Source organism: Sminthopsis crassicaudata, chromosome 1, assembly GCF_048593235.1.
Source record: "Sminthopsis crassicaudata isolate SCR6 chromosome 1, ASM4859323v1, whole genome shotgun sequence".
Lineage (NCBI taxonomy): Eukaryota > Metazoa > Chordata > Mammalia > Dasyuromorphia > Dasyuridae > Sminthopsis > Sminthopsis crassicaudata.
Window position 1 is genome coordinate 271,522,364 of NC_133617.1, and position 25,105 is coordinate 271,547,468.

A 25,105-nucleotide genomic window follows, 5' to 3' on the forward strand; every position below is an offset into this window, starting at 1 on the left:
AACTTCTAACTAGCTAAAAACGTTTGGTTTCCTTGAGAAGACCAAAGCTGAGTGCTGAATTCCAAACATGTCAATACTTTCCTTTTTTGTCCATTAAATTACTCTTCTGTCTATATTACACTTGGAATCATCTTGTCTATTTGCCATCCCAGAGGGAAAGCAGGTATTATTTTAAATTTAAATTTTCCAGAGGGGCAGGAAATTTCCAGGATTGATAACCTCCAGAATAGCAATTTTTCTCTCTATTTACAACAGAGGTACAATTTTCAATTTCAACAACGGAAATGTACTTAGATAGATGACTATAGGAGGACTCCTGAGAGCAAGTCTAAGGGATGAGAGATACTAGACTAAAAAACACACAAATGATAATCAGTTTCTGAGTTCTATCATAGACTTAACAATGCCTCAACGTGAGGTCTTGGATAAACCACAAGTCGGGACGCCTCAGTTTATTTTTATATGATGCTCTATAATTTATCCTTTCAATAAAATTATTAATGCATATGGAGAATTCCTTTTTAAAAGGAATTTTTCCCTTTCAAGTTCTAACTAAATTGTACAATTAGCTTTTCCCAAATCATCTTGTTTTTCCTCCTAATTATTTTCCTTCTGTCACTGTCCACCACATCAGAAACATTTTTTTTATACTTCATCTATTGAAATTCTTCTTTTACCCCAAGATCACAACAACTTCACTTTACCCCCTACCTGTATCCTCTAATACAATTCTATAACTCTGACTTCATCACGCTTCACCAAACATCATAGTGGATAGAATTCTGGAAAGGTAAAAGAAAGCCTGAATTGTAATCCCATCTCCAGTGATTACTATGACCTTAGACAAATTAATTTCATATTTTTGAGCTTACATTTTCTCATGTCCAAGATAAAAGTCTGTGCAAACCAAAAAACACTTCAAGAAAAAGACCACACTGAAATTGTACTAAAGTATAGGTAGCAACTCAAAACACAAAGAGATGAAAGAAGATGATTTTAGGAATAGGGAAACATCTGAGTAAATGCACAGGAACAGGAAAGTACAACTGGAAGTCAAAATACTCTATGTTGGTTGAAGTAAAGAGTAAATGACTGGAGGTAATATGAGATACGTTGAAAAGATAGGGTTGCATAAGGTTGAGAAAGTCTATGAAGTGAAGTGATCTGAAAGTCAACCAAGAGTATCACTGAAGTTTTTAAAAAGGAAAATGGAAAGATCAAATCTAATTAGTTTGCCATCCATAAGAAGGATGAATTAGAAGAAAAGGGGAAAACTATTAGAAGGCTATCAAAATGATCAAAGTAGTGGCATAAAAGAGCAAGACTATGTTATGCTATGTTGCTGTTATGCTTAATTTTCAAATATGCTACCAATTACTATTAGCTGTTCAATTCAATGATCTTTATTTTCCTTCTCTACAAGTTGGATACTGTTGAACATAGTATCTTCCTGGACATTCTTTGCTCCCTTTTCTTCTATAACAGACTTTTCTTTGTTCTCATCCTCCCTATCCAATCATTCCTCCTCAGTCTCCTTTGCTCAATGGATAAATAAAGGTAATGAATGTTGAAAAGCTTAAATGTTTTCCTTTTTCTTGTTGTTTTTCTCCATAGGGCTTGCTAAGTTTTCAGATATGCTAAGGCCTAGAAATACATTTTTAAAATGAGGTTGTTCCTACCCTCAGTAAATTTACATTCTAATAAAAAAATAGTATAACAATTAGATAGGTTTAAGTTGTTTAATTTGACTATTATAATAATCTGTGATTTAGGTACTATCATTATTGCTATTTAAAGTTGAAAAATACAATGACTGATCCAGGTTCACTATTAAGTGTACAGAAGCAGGTTTCAAACTCACTTCTTTCTAATTTCAAGTCCAATACTCTAGCTACTACACCTTCTAATTGATTTCGGTAGGAGAAAGGGAAAGAAAAAAATCTAGAGAAGCAGTGTCAAATAATGAGAGATGATCTTTCTCTTGCTCTCTTAAGATGGACATCTCCCAAATAGTAACCCTTCTTCTCTTACTCTATCTTCACTACAGGTAATGCACATCTGCCTTTTTTTCTTCACAGCCTTTCCTTCACATCTCATCATCTAGCACACGGACTAAATATATTTCACTGTTTCCTGTCCCTCAATCCATCCTCCACACAGACATTCAATTCATATTCACAGAACAAAGTCTGGCCATATAAACATCAATTCAAAATTATCAATTGTTTTGAGGTTACAATTAAAAATCTTCAACCTGGCATTCATGTCCCTAAGTAATATAATTCCTATCTAGAGTTTTTATCTTGTTTCATATTACTTCCTCTTTGCGCTTTCTAATTAGCATTCTATGAACTATGTTCATACCTGTCAAGTCATCTCCTGCCTCCTGGCCTTTGCATGAGTTCCCACACATTTTAAAAATACTACATATTTGCCTGCACCTGCTGAAGTCCCTAGTTTTATAACAAGGAAGAATCAAGTACAACTTCCATGATTTTTTTCTCTCTATCCCTTTCACTCTAGCTGTAAACTATATTACCCTGTTGGATTCTGTACTATTTTGTATAGCCTTTATGCTCACTTTTCTTTGCACATATAGAAAAAAGCCTTCTGGAGATAAAGACTGTTTTGGGTTTTTCTTTTGGGTCCCCAGTATCAAACATAGTACTTCAGACATAGTATACATTCAGTTATTATTTGTTCAACTGAATTAATGTTGAACCATTTTAATCAATGCTTGTGGGCCTGGCTGGAAAAAAAAAAGAGAGAGAGAGAGAGAGAGAGAGAGAGAGAGAGAGAGAGAGAGAGAGAGAGAGAGAGAGAGAGAGAGAGAGAGAGAGAGAGAGAGAGAGAGAGAGATGAGAAAAGCAGTTCATTCTATATTATACAAATGCAGTTTCCATCCAATGATTAGTATGGGTAACACAATATGGATAGTCTATTGGCATTTGTGACTTTGCCTTGCAGACTCACATTCAAGCCCAAACCATTTGCTCAAATGAGTAAGTCCATTCTTTATAGATGCTCACCAGCTTGCTGAGCAGATTGCCGTTGTTACCTAGACTTCCATGGTTATTTCTGCCATGGGACTTGGAGCTCTGATCTGCCAGTCCTAAGAACATTCCTTTTGCCCTTCCTATTCACAATCATTCCCCGTTAGCTCCCAACACAACAGGTGCTTAAATATCCCGCTGTTACCTTCTCCTCAAATATGTCAGGTCCAGCGGAATTTCCTTCTGATGAGTATGAAACCAAAGGTAGCAGATTGCCTATTGTTACACAGCTTTATCATTGGTAACCTTGTCCTGCCACTTTATGTTCAGTCAGACTCACAGGTAGCATGATTGAAGCTATTCCAGAGAATGGATGCGGTAGGCTATTTATGGTGGTACACAGAGATAGACAATATAATTTTATTTTTAAAGTCTTTCCAATTTATGCGGAACTTGAAATACACTGTGCCTGCCAACTTCCCAAAGGTATGTTATAGTATTTTGATTGAGTTTATTATTTTGTCAACCAGCACATGACTGATTGATTAATCTTTTGAAGGTGCTCTTCACCTCATGAGTTAGTTTCCTAAATGTCTAAAGAGATATTTTGACTAGATCCCCTTGACTAGATCAAGTATAGCTATATAAAATAAAATAATGGGATCATAACAATTTTTATCTGAAAAGGATCTCAGAGATGTTTTAGTCCTACATCCCAATATGGTAAAGTAATAAATATAATATTGTTGTTCAGTTATTTTAATCATGACCAAGTCTTTGTGACCCCATTCAGGTTTTTTTTTTTTTTTTGCAAAGACAGTGGAGTAGTTTGATATTTCCTTCTCTATCTCATTTTACAGATAAGGAAACTGACAAAAAACAGGATTGACTTGCCCTGGGTCACAAAGGTAGTAAGCCTCTGAAGCCAGATTTGAACTCAAGAAGTTGAGTCTTCCTGACCCTGGGCCCAACTCTAAGCACTAGGGTGTCACTTAATTGTAGAGGGCTGAAACTCTGTATGATTGATTTAAACAAGGTGTTAATTCAGTGGAATACAATGGTTATCTAGTTTAACATGGTGATTAATAGTTTTCTAAGTTCAGTATGATTGACTTAATCTTTCAACAAATAATGGTTCCCTAGTGATATGATGATTGGTTTATAGTCAGTATAATGTAAATGATTTAATTATAATAAATCATAATAGAGCATATAAGCTGGGACAAACTCAGCTAGGGTCAGACTCCGAAAAGACAGAGGACTGGAGGCAGGAGCTCAAGCTCTCAGACTAAGACAGACTTCAAGACAGAGACCATTGTGGTGGTCTCCTGCCTCCCCAACAGAAACCAAGACATGTTCTGGAAGATCTCCAGAGAGGTAGCTGACATAGGAAGAATAAAGAAGACCATGAGAAATAATAATCAAGAAGTTAACCAGCAATAAAGCCCTTGATTTAGGTTTCTAGAGATAAAAGAAAGCTGAGACAAAATGTAAACATCTATAAAGATCAGAACTATGAACATGGCTAGAAGTTGCAGAAAAATAGATTTGATATTAATATAAGAAGAAAAAAAGTCACAATAATTAGAGCCATCCAAAAGTGGAATAGAATGCTTCATGAGTAGTGTGCCCTTCTAGTGAACCTTAGAGATCTTCAGAAAGAGACTGAATATCCACTTGTAATATATTATATTTCAGAGTTATATTCAAGTATGTAATCTTCTTTATTGTTTTCGAGGTACCTTCTGACCATAAGATTCTCTGAGTATTTGGCACATGCTTCTGAAGATGTGTTTCCTATCCCAATTCTATGATTCAGAACTGGAATGGAAGGAATAGGAAAGTTTGTATGTTATTAGGAAATGTACTTCTTTATAATGCACTTTTTTTAAAGTGTGCCCATCCCAATTCTGAACCCTGGACTGGGAAGATTAAGGTATTTTACTAATAAAATAGACTTAATAAATATCCAATTATATAGTTTGCACAAAGACACATATTAATGAAGGTATACCCTAAATATAATATTAACAACTTGTTTTATTATAATCCAAATATATAATATAATCCAAATCAACAGTATTACTGCTGAAAAAATATTTATGTCCATTATGAATAAAATTAACTTTAACAAAACAAGAAATGCCTAGGGAGTTAGAATGGGGATTGGTTTTCCTCCAAAGAATGCTCCTACTCCAGATGCTATCCCAAGTGATACATCACTTAGAAATAACAGTTGCTCAGGGTATAGAATATGTAACATCTGTTTGTAAAATATTAGTATTAATACTTTTAAAATAATTTAAAAAGTAATAAATTAGCATAATTGTTTGTGCCATTCTTATGGTATGTATATGTATATCTGCATTTATTTGTGTGCGCTACATATTTCATAATGTATTAAAATTTTTTCTCTCCTATGTGAAATTTTACCCATTTCATTTCTTGTTTAACTTATAAATCATTGTGAATGCAAATATTTCACTTAAGACAAATAAGTTTTGAAATTTAAATTTAACAAATGAAAATTATTTCACAACATAGAAAATAAAAAAGAAACACCAAACATTAAGATATAAATTATAAGTATTAGATTCTTGCTATTGATAAGATAACTAGAAATCTCAGGGAAGGAGCAGGTGCCTTCACTCCAAGCTTTGTTGGTACTTCTCCATAGGTGTTTGGAGGAAGAGGAGAGGAATAGTGATGGTTGTTGACTACATGATGAGGAGTGCTGAGGTAGATATATATTGGTCTGATATTGACAACATAAAAAGCTACTGTTCTCCTATGTCTAAGTTGTGACAGAGACTTTCAAGGACATCAAACCTAATGATTACAATTTACTTCAGTTAATTGAAATGGGAACAAATGATACTGGCAAAAGAAAATTCAAAGTCTTGCTAAGGATTACTAAAATCTAGATTAGAAACTGAAGATCTTAAGGGAACAAGATGACTCATAAAAAGAGCAAATATAGGAGCAATAGGAAATAGCAAATAAGAAGATGAGATATATTTGGGATTTTAATACAGGACATAAGATCTGATAATAAATCCTTACTATAATAAGATCTGATCAGAGATCAGTGTCTCTGAAATCTATGGCAAAATGGTACTAATATTTGATTATTTATACATCAAAGAAATAATAAAAAGACCTCATTGCATAAATACTGAAGGCAGCTTTTTGTAGTGGTCAAGTAAGTTAAGTAAGGGATTGGCTATCAAATGAGGAATAGCTAAAAAATTATGGAAAATGAATGTAATAAAATGCCTTTAATGCATAAGAAATGATGGGAAGATTTTGGGGAAATCTAGAAACACTTATTGAAATTGATGCTGAATGAAGTAAGCAGAAATAGGAGAATATTATAACAACATTGTGAATGAAAATAACTTTAAAAGACTTGAGGACTGTAGTCAATGTAATGAACAATCGTGATTCCAGATAAGCAGAGATGAAGCATTATATACATTATGGAGAAATGATGGATTCATGATGCAAAATGAAACATATATTTTTGGATGTGACATGGGAATTTTTCTTGCTCAATTACACATATTTTCTAAAAGTTTTTTTTTGGGGGGAGAGTAGGAGAAAAAATAATGTATTATTGAAAAAAGTAAAACACAAAATTAGCATAACAGATCTACACAAAATACTTAATTGGAAAAAGAAAGGAAAAAGACACCTGACTTCACATATCTATATTCCAAAGAGAAAGTTACAACACTGAAGAAAGAGCAATAGAGACAGCAATTTTATGGGAGAGAAATTTTAAAAACTAAAATAAAGCTTATGTTCTCAGACATTTAAGTAAATGAAAAAAGGATGGAAGACAACTGAAGAAAATTAGAAATTTTAATGAAAAAATACAAAATTTAGCTCATTGGGATCTTTTCTGGATGAGGCAGAGCAATATTCTATAGTTAAAAGATTTATTCACCATGTGTTGGTGTATACCAGAAGGATTAATTTCTCATGAGGTTCCAGGCTTTAAAGGAGGACTGACTAAAGTTCCTGAGATTTCAATTCACATGACACCATGTGCACTCAAGGCAGGATATTTGTACCAAGAACATAATATATACTTCAAACCAACAAAGAAGCTGTCTACAGAAATACTTATGATTATACTTGTTAGGAAAAGAAAAGGAGGGGGAAAAAGAAGAGGAGGGGGGCAGAAGGGAGAGGAAGAGGAAGAGGAAAAAGGAGAGTAAGATGAACAGGAGGATCTCCCACTGCAACTAAGAATGAAACAAATGCTAGACACCGTGAGAGAAGGCAACTAAGATGCTATGAGTGAATCTCCCTCTTATCTTCTTTGAAAAACACATATTTCTCCCGTAACAGAACATGAGTCTTGTAGAAGAATATTCCTTATGCTATACATTTAGGAATAAGATGTTAATTCCATGTGTGTGTGTGTGTGTGTGTGTGTGTGTGTGTGTGTGTGTATGTGTGTGTGTGTGTGTATGTGTGAAGGATACTTTTCCCTAATCATTTTCTAATTGATATAGTCCAAATTAAACATTTTACTTTTAAAAAAAAGTTCTTATTTAATCTGCAGACTTGGTACATACTGAGTTTAAATAATCTTAAAATTTTTAAATATGGATCTGAGATGGGTATAAGTATTAAACTAGTCAATATCATATCACATTGACAATCAATCAAAAAAACACACACTGAACCCAACAGTGTCCATGAGTCTAGAGTTGAATAGAATACTGATAATATGAAAAAAATTAGGGACCAAATTTGAGATAGATATTTGAGTGCATTTCATAGTAGTAGTAATAGTAGAGATATTAGCAATAGTGATGGTAGTGGTAGTAGTAGTAATCATAGTAGGAGTAGTAGTAGTAGTAGTAGTTACCAAAAAAGTGTAATAGGACAAGACTTTCCAGAGAAAATACAAGAATGATCTCAATGCATGATATAGTAGAATCTCTTATTACTGAGTCATATCCAACTCTTTATGAGCTTGTGTGGCTTTTTTGGTAGTTTGTCATTTTTGGTTAAATGATTTGTTCCATATTTCAACTCAGTTCTTCCTGATGCAGGCCCAGTATTTCATCCACTGAATTATGTCTACCTGGCTTCTGAAATGAGAAGGATAGCAATCTTGTGAGAAAGTACATTATTTTCTTAGAATTTATGACAGAGAAGGAAAAGAAACCTGGTCAGAGTCCTAGGATACATGTCCTAGTTTGGGGTAAAGTATATTTCAGAGCATTCAGAATAAGGATGGCTAGAATATCATAGTCTAAAATTCTAGCGAAGTATCAGCCTTGTATATATAAGAAACTCACAAGAATTAATTCAAAAGAAATGAAGGAAATTAATTCTAATGGAGGAGGGCATTGTCTAAATACACCAATGTGGATAGCGAGGTGACTAACTACCATAAATTTTAATAATATGGTTTAAAATAAATAAATAAATCAGAGAGAGATAATAAAGGATTTTTTTTAAAGTGCTGCATAGTTCTATAAGAATGTCAGGATAGTCATAATGAAAAAATGCTTTCAAATTCAGAGAAAGAACTGATGATCAGTGAGTTCAAATAGAAGTTTAGTTTTCTCACTTTATTTTTGTTTATTTGTGATATTGTTAATATGGAAATATGTTTTGCATTTTTCCCATGTATAATTTAAATTATATTGCTTATCTTCTGAGTAGGAGAAAGGGAGAAAGAATTTGAAGCTCAACATTTTTAATAAAAGACCGTTAAAAATACATATTTAAAAAAATACTGTCAGGAACACTAAAGGTCAAGCTGGTAAGGTCACCAATTATTTTTGCCTTATAATATTTAAAGCAATACTGATCAAAGGAAAAGTGAAAAAGCTAAAAATACTACTTTCAATGGGCTATTGACAATAATAATAATAAGCAATGGAGAAAAGGCCAAAAAAAACAAAATATTAAAAAAAACAACAACCTCTTAACTATTATTTATTTCTCTCTATTTTTTCACTGCCCAGGACAATAATTACATGTCAGTAGGGATTTGAAATTCAAGGTAAACTTTTGAAAGGACAGATGAGAGCTTTCTGACAAAGAGAATAGCTGTATCTAAGGCCAATTCCCACCCCTGATATCTCAAAATAAAATTTAACAAAAAGGAAACTTTTTTTGTAATTTGTACCCAATAAAACAACATAAAGATTATTACTTCTAATTAAACCATATGATATTCTAACCATTTTTGGTCCATTACCCCAGTATTCCTCAAAAAAAGGTCTACTTTTATCAATCAGAATTTCCTCCTTGTGTACCTTTGCACTGATGGCAAAGGGCCAGGTACAGATAGGGCTACCAGTGTAATATTCTTCTAAAGCTATCCAGGCCATAGGAAAGGAGACAAGACTTGAAAGAGACAATAAAGGATTTGGACTTTAACCATTGGCTACTCTTGGGTCTCTGGAGGCAGCCTTCATTTCAGTTCAGTAATTATCACATGAGTAGCCAAGGGTTAAAGTTAGCTTTCTTATAGTCCAGAGCCTTTATTATCTCCTTCCTGGGGCTGGAAAGCTTTCTGGAGAGCCTCTCAGTCTGGCTTGGTTCCAAGAGCTTGAGTTCCTGCCTGCCTTCTCTGGCTTCTCAGTCTCCTAGACTGAATCCTGGCTGAGGCCCCTAGCTTATATATGATCTCTTATCAAAGGTAAATCTTATAGAACTATAGTAAGTACTAAGTATGTACTTAACTAGAGAACTTTTAAATACCATGCTAAACAACCGTTCTCTATCAAGTCCAGACTTAGCCCCTTGTTTCAAGTTCTGGCCTATAACAAATCAGTATTTTGTCCAGCTCAGTTGGGCTGTATGGAAAACAGTTGGTTGAGGGAGGAGACTGACATCAAGACTATATGGAACAGGAAGAAAAGGACTTCAAGCAAGAAAGAAAAATGAGATTTTGATCACGACTAGTTGTCCCTCAGCACTCTGTATAAACTAGAAAGATTTCAAACAAAGTAAAGTACAATTGAAAAGGAACAAATAAAGACATCTGGAAATACAGCTACATGACAAGTCTTGGATAAGTCTAACTTTTCTCAATCTTGTCAAAGAAATTTACCAAATAAAGCAAAAGAATAATAAAAAAATCACAAACTATATATCACAGGAAAGAATTAAAAGAGTTACAATATTCTTTAGAAAAAAACTGCAACAAAAGCAGTTTTTAGTTCAAAAACAAAAGAAAAATCATCAATAACAAAAAGGTGCCAATATAATGAATAAACATATTACTAAAAGAACTCCTGCATGGAAGGGGAAGATTATAGTTATAAATATAAAAACCCTGAAACATCACTGAACACATGTTAAAATCTCTAGAATAATGCAAAAGAGCAATAAAAAAGTTAAAGAAAGTTAAAATAAATAAAGTAGAAATTAAAATGAAAATTATAATTCTCAAGGAAGATTATTAGAATACAAGTGAATTTTAAATAAATTATTGAAAATATTTTCAAAATAATAAATTCACTGAAAAAGATATAGACTTTGATATCAGAATTGCAGTTAAAAAAGAAAAATCAAATGCAGAGATAAAAATAGTGGAAGAAATCATGGTGTGTTTATAAGCTGAACTTATCTTAAAAATAGACTGACCACACAGAGTCTTCTGAATGGAACAGAGGATGAAGAATGGTAAAATCTACCCAAAAGTAGCAAAGATAAAATTTAAAGTATAGGTCAAAAGGATATAGGAAAAGCCAGGATCAAGTTTCAGATTTAAAATAGGAAATAGAAAATATTGAAGAACTTTTACTTTCTAAGGAAAATGATTTTAAATCACTTAAGACTACTCAGTTACAAAAATTTTAAAGAAGAGATAAAATATTAGGAAAGATAAGAGCAAAACTTAATATTGTCCAGTGAGATATACAGGGGAAAAAAATTGTTTAAAGCAAATCTTAAACTGTGGATCACAAACCCACATGGGGTTACTTAAGTGAAAGTAGGGGATGTGAAATTATGATTTAGTATCAGTAAATATTTGATTTGTATACCTATTCTATATACCTCAACCTGGTTTTCTATGAAATTTTCTTTTTGTTATTGTTGTTGTTGCTGTTATTTTCTTAAAGCTTTTTATTTTCAAAACAAATGGACAGATAATCTTTCAACATTAACCCTTCCACAGCCTTGTGATCCAAATTTTCCCCTTCTTCCCCCCACATCCTCCCCTAGATGGCAAGCAATTCAATATATGTTATATTGTAGAGGGCTGAAACTCTCAAAAGGTGTACTTTGAATCAGACAGCAGAGCACTTAGGGCTAATTACCTATTTGATGTGAAATAATGGTTCTATATGCATATATTTAGATAAGATGATGATGTGATGACTCTTTTCACCATTGGTACTTGCTGGATACGTGGTGGTGAGGTCATTGTCGGCAAGGATTGAAGGGTTGAGGGAGAGAGTAAGAGTTGCTCTGCCAAAGGATGAGGAGGAGAGATTTTAGACGCCAGACTCCAGAGTTCAGGACTCATCTTTGGCAAGCTGCATGGCAGCTTGTCTGCCTCCTTCACATCTCCCCCTGAAGACCAAGGACTTTGATTAATCCTGGTTCTGACTGATCCTGAGGCCCTCCAGAGAACTAGCCCAGATATTATATTATACATGTTAAAATATATGTTAAATTATATATATATATATATATATATATATATATATATATATATATACATATATATACATGTATATATATAAACATATTTATACAATTATCTTGCTGCATAAGAAAAACTAGATCAAAAAGAAAAGAAAATGAGTAAGAAAACACAAGCAAAATCAACAAAAAGAGTGAGAATGTTATGATGTGATATAAAAATTTCTTATGCAAAAGTGGGTCATGAGTAGAAAAAGTTAAACAAGCCCTGGTTTAAAGATACTGTGAAAAATCCTGCCAAAAATAGGATAAGAATATCTCTACAGATGGAAAAAAAAATGATTACTTAGAAAACTACAGAAAAGTAACAAATAAAATAATTGAAATGATTAATAGAGATAGTAAAGTAGAAGTGCTTAATAATAAATCTGGAAGAAAAATCATTATTTTTATATTGTACTAACAAAAGCTAATAAAAATATAAAAAGAGAAATTCTATTTAAAAAAAAAAACTAGGAAAAAGGCATAAATTTTCTGGGAGTTAACCTTTAAATACATGCACAGGACTTATTCAAATATAATTAAAAGATTTTCCAGAAATATAGGGAGAAAAATAACTGCATATATAGTCAATATTCATTTCTGACTTTCCCAAGGTGATAAAAAGTATATTACCCAATTTAATTGATAAATGTAGAGTTATATGTATCAGAATATAAAGCAGTTATTTCATAGAACTAGACAAAACAGTAACAAAATGTCAAGAACTTTAAGAAAAATAATGAAAAAGTAGAAATGGAGATATATATTATAAAGCATCACCTGTCAGAATTATTGTTATAAATTTTAAAAACTGTTCAGTAAAAGTGACTAGAATAAGCATATTTAGAAAAAATGACCTTGTAATATGATAGATTTATTTTAACGCTAAGGACAAAAACTACTGAAGAAGCAAGGATATTTGACAAGAATTGTTGAGAAAACTGAATGGCAGGTTGGCACAAAATAACTTTAAACTAACATCTGATAATATATGCTATAATAAGGCCTAAAAAATCCATATGTGATCCATACATAAAAGAGTGTATAGTTCCATTTTACTAAAACCAAAGGAAAATGGTGAATTGCTTGCTGTAGTCATGTTTTTAGAAATAGTAAAGGGAGAAGAAAACTGAATGTCACATCCCACCCACACATATATTGTGAAAGGATCAAAATAAATAGTCTTATACAGGCAACTTTCTTATACTTCTCTTTCCTGGATGAACAAACCCTCTTTTTTATATTAAGACTTAAGAGCTTTCTTGAAAGACTGAAACCTACTTAAAACAAACTTAGGATACTGAAATCTCTGTTATAATGAAAGGATTTTATTGTATCTACACAATCTTTCTTTATATAATAAATAAGTTTTCTATATTAAATCTCAATCCATAATGTTATATTAAAAAATTTACCTTTTAATATCCTTTTGTTTAAAATATGTATAAAAGTAATAGAAGTCTTAGAAAAAAAGGAAAAAATCCATCAAAATAATTTTTAGATGTAAATGTTAAAATATGTGGGCAACTTCCAAATACTATTTTATGTCCAGTTTCCTGATAGCCCAGATTTACATCAATACTGACTTTGGATTCTAGTAGGTCATGAGATGTTTTAGGTTTATTTAGTTTTATTTTTAAGTTGTTGGTTATCTATACATTTTTTCTCTGGATAAAAATAGTACATATCCTCCCTTTAGGAAACAACAGTCTCTTCTTCCCAACCCTCAATCTCCTCTCCTCATCCCATTCCTGGCCTGGAGGCAGTAAAAATTCTAGATGAGTATCTGACAGAGAAAGAAGGGAGGGATATTAATTTATATTTGTTGACTTATCCATAAGTCCCCTTGATTACATATTGGAACATAAATATACCATATGTATTTACCAGGAAGCTATCATACTTTGAGGCAGCTTTGATTTGACAAGATGGCATCAATGTAATCTCTAACCTCCAATTCTACTTCACTACTTCTAATACATGCCCCTTCTCCACTGAATACAATCTTACATATCTCACCCCAGACAGGTGTTGTTCCTGCTTCCTATACATCAGGTATTCATAACCTGGGATCTATCAATAGTGAATAGATTTCAAGGAGTCCACCAATTTGGTAACTATATATATATGTATTTCACTAACTTCCTTCACTGATCTCCAAGGAAATTTGTTATCTCCTTCAATTATAATTTGGAAAACAGCAACTTTATTCAGAGAAGATTTCAACTAACTGCCAAAGTGGTTCATAACACAAAAATAGTTTAAGAATCTCTACAGTAGATAGAGTCTCATATAGATGAGCACTTAGGTTACTGACCAGATACCATTAGTGAGTGAGCTACTTCTTATTCTCTTTATACATTTGCTGATGCTCTTTTTTTTTTTTATACTTCATTACTAAATATCATTCCTCCAACATTTATCTACACACTATAAATTCTTCCTTGTAGTAAAAATATAGTAAAAAACAAAAAATAGGAATTGCTATAGTTCTGCATATATCATATTCCACACTAAAATTTTCCCTACTGCCCCTTTCTTTCTCAGGGGAGGAGTGTATGTTTCTTTTTCCTTTCTTCAGTACCTAGAGGATCGGTCATTACAATTTTTCTAAGTTTGCTTGGTTTTTATTGTTGTTTTCTATTACATTATTGAAGTTACTATGCATACTTTTCTGAAGCAAGCTCCTTCTTAAAGATAATTAATAATTTAGATTATCAGTTCTTATATCTAAAGTTAAAAGTTAGAGGAGGATGATGCTAATGAAACCTAGTTTAGTAATTAAGGAAAAAGAATCCTGATATTTTGAAAGTTAATGCAACTTCAGGGAGAGGTTTTGTTTGTTTGTTTGTTTTTTAAAACAAAACTGTAGGTTTTGGACTCCTAACTACAATCCTTTATTTTGCATTTCATATTTTGAAAAGCACTGCACTTTTTGTCCATTCCTCAGATATCAGAAAATTCAATTGAGACCATAGATTTGACACTGAAACAACATTAAGTTAGGAATATCTCTAATTGTTATAATTTATGCTTCTTACTGAATATCACTTGAATTATATTGAACTCTTTTAAAGACACCATATTCTACAGGGGTAACATGTTGTCCCAAAGCTGGGGGAAATAGAGGTGTATTTTACCATGAAGGAGGAGATCTATTTCATTGGAAAATTTATAAAATATTCAAACCCTTTACAAGAATTAGTCTCATCAGGAAGCTAGATGGTACAGTGGCTTGAGCATGGGCCCTGGAAGTGTGAGAAAAAAGTCTTGGACTTAGAAAGAAGTGTAATTATAAGTCTATTTTATTCACATTCTTGCAAGAAGTGGGTGTGTGTCCTTGTGAAGTACAAGACAGACACACACAACAGAAGCTAAGGAGCCTTTTTTATCCTATTTCTAAATGCAAGGCCCTCCCTTGGTTCCCCATTAGCTAGGTATGAGATTTCCATGCTTGTTAATTCATCCTCTTCATGTTACTACTTAGCATGTTCCCCTTCCACCACATACACTGCATGACCATTTTAAAATGAGCCTTAGCTCCTCCTGCAGAGAAGTTAGTATTTATGAGTTAATTGTGCATGATTACTTCAAGCAAAATTTAAACTTTATCCTACTTATCTGCCAATTTTGAACAGGACATTATCAATTACATTCTCTTTTATCCAGTTCTTCTGCTAATTGCTACTCTGAATACTCCTTTAAATCTCTCAGGAGGACCTGAGTTCAAATTCAGTGCCAGACATTTAACACAACTATTTGTGAGAAGCTGAGCAAGTCACTTAACCCCAATTGCTTCAACTCAAAAAAAAGTAAATCTCATCAACTTTCACTTTGGTAATTGATTGTCAAAGAGGGAAAAATCTTAAAAAACAAAAATAACAGTTTATGTTCCTAACAATATGATGGCTAACTTGTAGAGAAATGCTTTGGGGAGCTTTAGCCAGATTCAGTAAGTTTTCAGTATTGTGCTCAACTACTTGCAGTTTGTTAAATTCTGTTGGCTGAACCATAGGGAAAGAGAAATGCTTATGTACAGCTTTTAAATATTTATGTCCTCACTGAAGGCCTCAGGATTATCGGATGTGAAGAAAATACTGGAATTTAAAACTACTAAGATAACAATAGACACACAATTTTATTTATACACTGGAATTGTCATCCAGCCCCAGCTATGTAGCTAGGTCATGGGTTCTTGTCTACAGTAACAAGAATCCTAAATCTCTAGTCTGAGATTCTGCATGGGAGTCCCAGCTCTGCAAATTGACTCTACATAAGACTTGGTTAAAGTCATTTGAGGTCTCTGTGTTTTAGTTGCCTTGTTTATAAAATGAGAGGATTAGAGGAGATAATCTCTAAAGTCTTTTCAGGAGCTTATATAGGCAGTGATTAAGGAGTGTTGTTTATTTGTTTTTATATCTTTTGGACTCCATAGCACTTACCATCATTTTAATGACTAGATGGGAGATATTTAGTGCATATTTGCTGAATCATATTTGATTGCCAACTTTTGTAACCTAGTATAAAATGCCATCTAATCCTATACTTCATAACAATAACAGAAGGAATTTTTCATATATACAGGATATCCCAAAAGTCTTAGGTCAGTTTCAATATCTAATAGCTTGAAACAGCACTAAGACTTTTAGGAGTATAAATAAGATAGATACACACACATATATACATATGTCTATGTATTTGGCATGATGTAAAAACAAAAATATATCTATCTGTATGTATATCCATATAGCTACCAATAGATCTGTTTACATATAAACATCAATAAAGGTTCTGGAAAAGTATATTGAGCAAACTATAAAGAAAGTAAGCATCAGAGTAAAGAATGTCTAAGTTTAAGGTCTGATCTATCATATATATTGACTACAAATCCAGGCAATTATATTAAGACCTTGGTGGAGGCCTCTAAGCAATTTCAAAGATTTAAACATTTCAAAGAATGCATCAACTTTGATGGTAAAGGGACTTGCTCAGTTAAAGTCCTCTGTTTTGTTTTTTTTTTTTTTACTCTCAACTTAATTTTATTTCTTTTTTTTGTTATTGTTTTTTTATTAATTTTTATAATTATAACATTTTCTTTGACAGTACATATGCATAGGTAATTTTTTTTTTTTACAACATTATCCCTTATTCTCCCTTCTGTTCAAAGTTTTCCCCCTCCTTCCCTCCACCCTCTCCCCTAGATGGCAGGCATTCCCATACATATTAAATATCTTATAGTATATCCTAGGTACAATATATATGTGCAGAACGAAATTTTGTTGTTGTTGTTGTTGCAAAGGAAGAGTTGTATTAGCAAGGTAAAAATAATCTAGGAAGAGAAACAAAACAAAACAAAACAAAACAAAACAAAACAAAACAAAACAAAACAAAACAAAACAAAATAAAATAACAATGCTCACAGTTTACACTCATTTCCCAGTGTTCCTTTTCTGGATGTAGCAGATTCTGTCCATCATTGATCAATTGGAATTGGATTAGCTCTTCTCTATGTTGAAGATATCCACTTCCATCAGAATACATCCTCATACAGTATCATTGTTGAAGTGTATAATGATCCCCTAGTTCTGCTCGTTTCACTCAGCATCAGTTGATGTAAATCTCTTCAAGCCTCTCTGTATTCCTCCTGTTGGTCATTTCTTACAGAACAATAATATTCCATAACATTCATATACCATAATTTACCCAACCATTCTCCAATTGATGGACATCCAATCATTTTCCAGTTTCTAGCCACTACAGAAAGGGCTGCCACAAACATTTTGGGACATACAGGTCCCTTTCCCTTCTTTAGTATTTCCTTGGGATATTAGCCCAATAGTAGTATGTCTGGGTCAAAGGGTATACACATTTTGATAACTTTTTGGGCATAGTTCCAAATTGCTCTCCAGAATGGTTGGATTCTTTCACAACTCCACCAACAATGCATCAGTGTCCCAGTTTTCCCACATCCCCTCCAATATTCATCATTATTTGTTCCTGTCATCTTAGCCAATCTGACAGGTGTGTAATGATATCTCAGAGTTGTCTTAATTTGCATTTCTCTGATCAATAGTGATTTGGAACACTCTTTCATATGAGTGGAAATAGTTTTAATTTCATCAATTGAAAATTGTCTGTTCATATCCTTTGACCATTCATCAATTGGAGAATGGCTTGATTTCTTATAAATTAAAGTCAATTCTCTGTATATTTTGGAGGTGATGCCTTTATCAGAACGTTTAACTGTAAAAATGTTTTCCCAATTTGTTACTTCCCTTCTAATCTTGTTTGCATTAGTTTTGTTTGTGCAGAAACTTTTAAATTTGGTGTAATCAAAATTTTCTATTTTGTGATCAATAATGATCTCTAGTTCTCCCTTGGACACAAATTTCTTCCTCCTCCATAAGTCCGAGAGTTAAACCATCCCATGTTCCTCCAATTTATTTATGATTTCGTTTTTTATGCCTAATTCTTGGACCCATTTTGATCTTATCTTAGTATGTGGTGTTAAATGTGGGTCCATGCCTAGTTTCTGCCATACAAATTTTCAGTTTTCCCAGCAGTTTTTGTCAAATAATGAATTCTTATCCCAAAATTTGGGATCTTTGTGTTTGTCAAACACTAGATTGCTATTTTTATTCACTATCTTGCCCTGTGAACCTAACCTATTCCACTGATCAACTAGTCTATTTCTTAGCCAATGCCAAATGGTTCTGATGACTGTTGCTTTATAATATAGTTCTAGATCTAGACCACCTTCATTTATTTTTTTTTTCATTATTTCCCTTGAAATTCTCGACCTTTTGTTGTTCCACATGAATTCTGTTGTTATTTTTTCTAGGTCATTAAAATAGTTTCTTGGGAGTCTGATTGGTATAGCACTAAATAACTAGATTAGTTTAGGGAGTATTGTCATCTTAATTATATTCACTTGGCCTATCCAAGAGCACTGAATGTTTTTCCAATTATTTAAATCTGACTTTATTTGTGGCAAGTATTTCGTAATTTTGCTCATATAATTCCTGACTTTCCTTTGGTATATTCCCAAATATTTTATACTATCGACCGTTATTTTGAATGAAATTTCTCTTTGTATCTCTTGCTGTTGGATTGTGTTGGTAATGTATAAAAATGCTGAGGATTTATGTGGATTTATTTTATATCCTGCAACTTTGCTAAAATTCTGAACTATTTCTAATAGCTTTTTAGCAGAGTCTTTGGGATTCTCTAAGTATACCATTATGTCATCTACAAAGAGTGATAATTTGATATCCTCATTTCCTACTCTAATTCCTTGAATCTCTTTCTCGGCTCTTATTGCCGAGGCTACAGTTTCTAGTACTATATTGAATAGTAATGGTGATAGTGGGCAACCTTGTTTCACTCCTGATCTTACAGGGAGAGGTTCTAGTTTATCACCATTAAATATGATGTTTACTGAAGGTTTTAAATATATGCTCATTATTTTAAGGAATAGTCCATTTATTCCTATACTCTCAAGCGTTTTTAGTAGGAATGGATGTTGGATTTTATCAAATGCTTTTTCTGCATCTATTGAGATGATCATATGTTTTTTATTAATTTGCTTATTAATATGGTCAATTATACTAATAGTTTTCCTAATATTAAACCAGCCCTGCATTCCTGGTATAAATCCCACTTGGTCATAGTGTATTATCCTGCAGATGATTTTCTGAAGTCTTTTTGCTAATGTCTTATTTAAGATTTTAGCATCAATATTCATTAAGGAAATTGGTCTGTAGTTTTCTTTCTCAGTTTTCAGTCTACCTGGTTTAGGTATCAGTACCATGTCTGTGTCATAGAAGGAATTTGGTAGGATTCCTTCAATCCCTATTTTTTCAAATAGTTTATATAGCATTGGATTTAGTTGTTCTTTAAATGTTTGGTAGAATTCACATCTGGTCCTGGGGATTTTTTCTTAGGAAGTTGGTTAATAGCTTGTTCTGTTTATTTTTCTGAGATGGGACTATTTAGACTGCCTATTCTTCGTCTGTTAATCTGGGCAAGCAATATTTTTGAAGGTATTCTAACATGTCATTTAAGTTATTGAATTTATTGGCATAAAGTTGAGCAAAGTAGCTCCTAACTATTGTTTTAATTTCCTCTTCATTAGTGGTGAGTTCTCCCTTTTCATTTTCAAGACTAACAATTTGCTTTTTCTCTTTCCTTTTTTTAATCTGGTTTACTAAGGGTTTGTCTATTTTGTTTTTTTTTTTTTTTTTTTTTTTTTTTCATAGAACCATCTCTTAGTTTTATTAATTAATTCAATAATTTTTTTACTTTCAATTTCAATAATTTCATCTTTTATTTTTTGAATTTCAAGTTTTGTGATTGTCTGGGGTTTTTAATTTGTTCCTTTTCTAGCAATTTTAGTTGTAAGCTCAATTCTTTGGCCCTCTCTTTCTCTATTTTATGCAAGTAGGCCTGTAGAGATATAAAATTTCCCCTTATTACTGCTTTGGCTGTATCCCACACATTTTGGTATGATGTCTCATTATTGTCATTTTCTTGGGTGAAGTTATTAATTATGTCCATGATTTGCTGTTTTACCCAATCATTCTTTACTATAAGATTATTTAGTTTCCAATTTTTTTTGGTCTATTTTCCCCTGGCTTTTTACTAAATGTAATTTTGATTGCATTGTGGTCTGAAAAGGATGCATTTACTATTTCTGCCTTACTGCATTTGATTTTGAGGTTTTTATGCCCTAGTATATGATCAATTTTTGTATAGGTTCCATGAACTGCTGAGAAGAAAGTATACTGCTTTCTGTCTCCATTTAGCTTTCGCCAAAGATCTATCATATCAAACTTTTCTAGTATTCTATTTACCTTTTTGACTTCTTTCTTATTTATTTTGTGGTTTGATTTATCTAATTCTGAGAGTGCAAGGTTGAGATCTCCCACTATTATAGTTTTGCTGTCTATTTCTTCTTGCAGCTTTCTTAATTTCTCTTTTAAGAATTTAGATGCTGCACCACTTGGTGAATATATGTTTAATATTGATACTGCTTCATTATTGATGCTACCCTTTAGGAGGATACAATGCCCTTCCTTATCTCTTTTAATTAGATCAATTTTTGTTTTTGCTTAATCTGAGATGAGGATGGCTACCTCTGCTTTTTTGGCTTTGCCTGAAGCATAGTAGATTCTGCTCCACCCTTTTACTTTTAGATTGAATGTATCACCCTGTTTCCGGTGTGTTTCCTGTAAACAACATATAGTAGGATTCTGACTTTTAATCCAGTCTGCTAACTGCTTCCTCTTTATGAGGCAGTTTGCCCCATTCACATTTATGGTTAGAATGACTAATTCTATATTGCTTGCCATCCTATTAACCCCTGCTTATGCTTTTCCCCTTTCCTTCCCTCTTACCCCCCTACCCAGTATTAAACTTGTGAACACCACTTGCTTTTCACAGCCCTCCCTTTTTAGGATCCCTCCCCCACCTTCAAGTTCCTCCCCTTATTTTACCCCTTTTCCTCACAATTTCTGTATTCCCTTCCCCTTAGCTTACTCCTTCCCTTTCACTTTTCAATGAAGTGGAAGAAGTTTCACCATAAATCAAATATATTTATTGACAGACACTATGTTCATCTCCCTCCTTTCTTTCTCTCAGATATAATAGGTTACCTTTGCCTCTTCATGAGATGTAGTACCACCACTTTACACTTTTTTATGATATAATTTCCTTTCCACCTCCAGTTTCTAGGACAAATTATACATATGTTATTTACATATTTTTATGGCAGAAATATAGTTCTCAAGATTTCTTTCTACCTTTTTAGAAATCTCTTGAGTTCTGTATTTGAAGATCAAACATTTTATGTAGGTCTGGTTTTTTCATCAAGAATAGATGGAATTCATTTATTTCGTTAAATTATCCATCTTCTTCCCTGGAAAATGATGCTCATTTTTGCTGGATAAGTTATTCTTGGCTGCATACAAAGTTCCTTAGCCTTTCGGAATATGATGTTCCAGGCCCTTTGTTCTTTTAATGTGACTGCTGCTAGATCCTGGGTTATCCTTATTTTGGCTCCTCCATATCTGAATTGCTTTTTTCTAGCAGCTTCCAATATTTTTTCCTTTGTCTGATGGTTCTTGAACTTGGCCACTATATTTCTTGGCGTTTTGATTTTAGGGTCCCTTTTAGTAGGTTGGGGGTGGCCAGTTCTGAGAGATGCTAGCTTTCCGGGGTTTTATTCTTCACCTCCACTGTTTACACCCTCTCTGATGCTCCTGGCTTGCTGCCAAGACAGAATATCCACCCTGGGGTAAAAGTCTTTTTGCAGAAACAGAAGAGATCATACCCCTCCCCCCTCTGGTCTGAGCTGTGTGAGCTGTCTGTCTCACTCTGGCTTGCATGTCCTCAATCTGAGCCCAGTCTGTTGGACCCTCCCCCGAGCAAACACAGACCTTTTCTGGCGAATTTCAAGGGTGTCCTCTGTTGGTGATTATTTGTGGGTTTCTTTTCTGGTCAAACATTAACTCGGAGGCTTGTCATGAAGTAAGTCCTGAGAGAAAACACGGAGCTCAAGCAGCTGTCTGCCTCCACGCAGCCATCTTGGCCGGAAGTCCCTAGAGTTCTCTATATGAATAAAATAAGAAATTTCATCCTCCCTTTAATGACCTTATTTATATATGTTCACACATTTATATATCTTTACACACACACACACACACACACATACACACACATCTATATACAATCTATACATATATATGCCTATACACACACAAAGGTACACCCATATGTGTGTGTATATATACATGTATATGTATATATAGAGAGACAAATGATTCTAGATTAAATTTCACATATGTAGTTATACTAGGACTCAGGATGGTATAATAATGAGAAAATTTTCTCTTAAAGTCATCAGAGGACCTAGCTTTACATTCCTTAAGAATCCTTGATTGCTTGATTGATTTTAGAGTTTGGAGACACCTTAGCAACAATCTAGTCCAACACATACCAAAAAGGAACTTCCTTAATACAAACCATTAAGACCACCAATAAATCTTCTACTATCTCAGGGAACCCATTCTATTTTTTTTAAATAACTCTAATTGTTAAAGGGTATCTAGGTGGCACAGTGGATAGAATACCAAACTTGGAATCAGGGAGACAACTTCATGAGTTTAAATCCAGTCTTAGACACTTCATACTGTGTTACTCAGCACAAATCATTTAATTCCATTTGCCTTGATTTCTTCATTTGTAAAATGAGCTAGAGAATAAAATATAAAATGATTACAGAATCTTTGCCAAATGGGGTCACAAAAAGTAACTCAGCAATAAATTGTTAGGAAGTTGTTTCTCTCCATTCATTGCTCCTGGTTTTTCTGTTGTTGGTTAGGGCAAATAATTTGACTTCCTTGTACCTAAATTTCCCCATTATAAAACAAGAGAATCTGCCTCTATGATCATTGAGGTTCTTTGCAACTTAAAAAATTCTTAATTCTAGAAATATTAGTCTTGGATGTTTTCAGTTGATGAAAGTGAAGATAGAATCTGAAAATAAATTCCATTGACTGATGTACTCTTAGAAGCAATTATTTGTTTGTAAAACTAGAATAAATCAGGTGTTGATAGCAGGAAGTGAGCCATGATTGTGTGATGTAGCAGTTAAGAAGTTATCACCATGTTTTGCAAAATGTCCAGGAGAGCTTTAATTAAAGTATGGAACTGCAGAATAGCAAATAGGAAACACCAATTAAGGCATTTTGGAGATATAGCTTAAATGTTCTTTATTCATGTTGGCCAATCTTTGAATAACCTTAGCACACTATCATCCTAATCCTAAACCTCATCCTAACCATCCAAAGTTTGTATCTTGATTTCAAGGCACTTTTCTAAGAGGTCTTAAAGAAATAAGGCCTCTGCAGATTCAGTAGTATTAATGTCAATAGTCTCTTTAAGTTATAGGTACAATAAAACAGGCAGAAAAAAACAAAAACAAAAACAAAAACAAAAACATCCATCTGCTGAGTTTCTGCCCCTGTTCATTAATGGAAATATATTTGCTGGTTAATTTGTCAGTATTGTACTCAAATGAAAAGTCATTTTTTTTATTGGCAGGTGTAGTCAAAATTCAAAAAAACTACACGAAAAAGACTCAATAAAAATAGAGATATGACCCTGCTAAAAAGATAGTTCTTTCAGATTTTTCTGTAATAAACCTCACTTTCCCATGAAATTAAATTTATATTATATCTGATAGACACTGAGACTCCAGCCAAGCTTTGCTATTCTCTGACAACATCAAAGCAAGTATTTTCATGGAAAGACCATTTGAAGACAAATAACTGATTAGATGAACTGTTTACAGAAAGCCTTTATTTAAAAAGAAAATGGATAAGTTCTGCAGCTTGCAGAAACTATTAGAACACAGGCACACATTCAAATTGTGTTTTCCTTTGAGAATATCCCCTAAAAAGACAGATGTAACATTAGACAATGGGAAGCTTTTGGGTATGAGACAGCAACTCCATGTTCATTATTCTGAATCATAATCTGGCATTTATCAGATGGTAGGTTGCAATTGGGAATGCAAAATCCAATTTCTATAGTGGATGATCCCCTCATAATAAAAATCCACCCTTTATTGGTTCAGCCCAGAATCTCATCAGATGGTTGGGTTGCTGAAGGGGATCCAAGTAGTGATCTACAATGAGAAAGTGTTCTAATCTCATGCCAATAATAATGATATCATATTGTTATATAAAAGCACCTGTGTGTGTGGGTGGTTTTTGTTTTGTTTTGTTTTATTTTGTTTTTTGTTTGTTTTGTTTTGTTTTGTTTTGTTTTTCTGTGCAAATGAATTGGAATGTTGAAAGATTGTCCCTGAGGAAGCATGCACTATTTTTCCCAAACCATATAAGTATCTCCCATGCCAGTTTGTTGAAGGGCAATTTTTGCAGTTGAAAGGGACACACTGAGACAACATTTTACAGGGGAAAGAGTTTTCATAAGACTTGGATTTACATCCAAATCTTAAAGCTGAATACCCATGTATCCCTGGGCAAATTATTAAACACTATCAGCCTCAGTTTCTACATCTCTACAATAGCAGGATTGTATTAGATAACTAAGTCCCCTCACATCATTATATCTACTAATCCTTTGTAAAAATGTGAAATTATGCTATTTTAGAGTTGGAAGAAACTTCGGAAGTCATCTGCCTCAAATCCTTTCACAACTTATAAATTTTTGTTCAATATACTCTCAAAATGACCATCTAGAGACTTCTTGAAGACTCCCAGGGACATTTGCTATCCTAGAAATATCCTGTTTCATCTTTGGATATTTATAATTATTAGAAATTATTTCCTTATATTAAGCTTATATTAGTTCACTGAACAACATACCCATCAATCTTAGTTTTTGCTCTAAGACCAAGAAGAGAATATAAAACATCT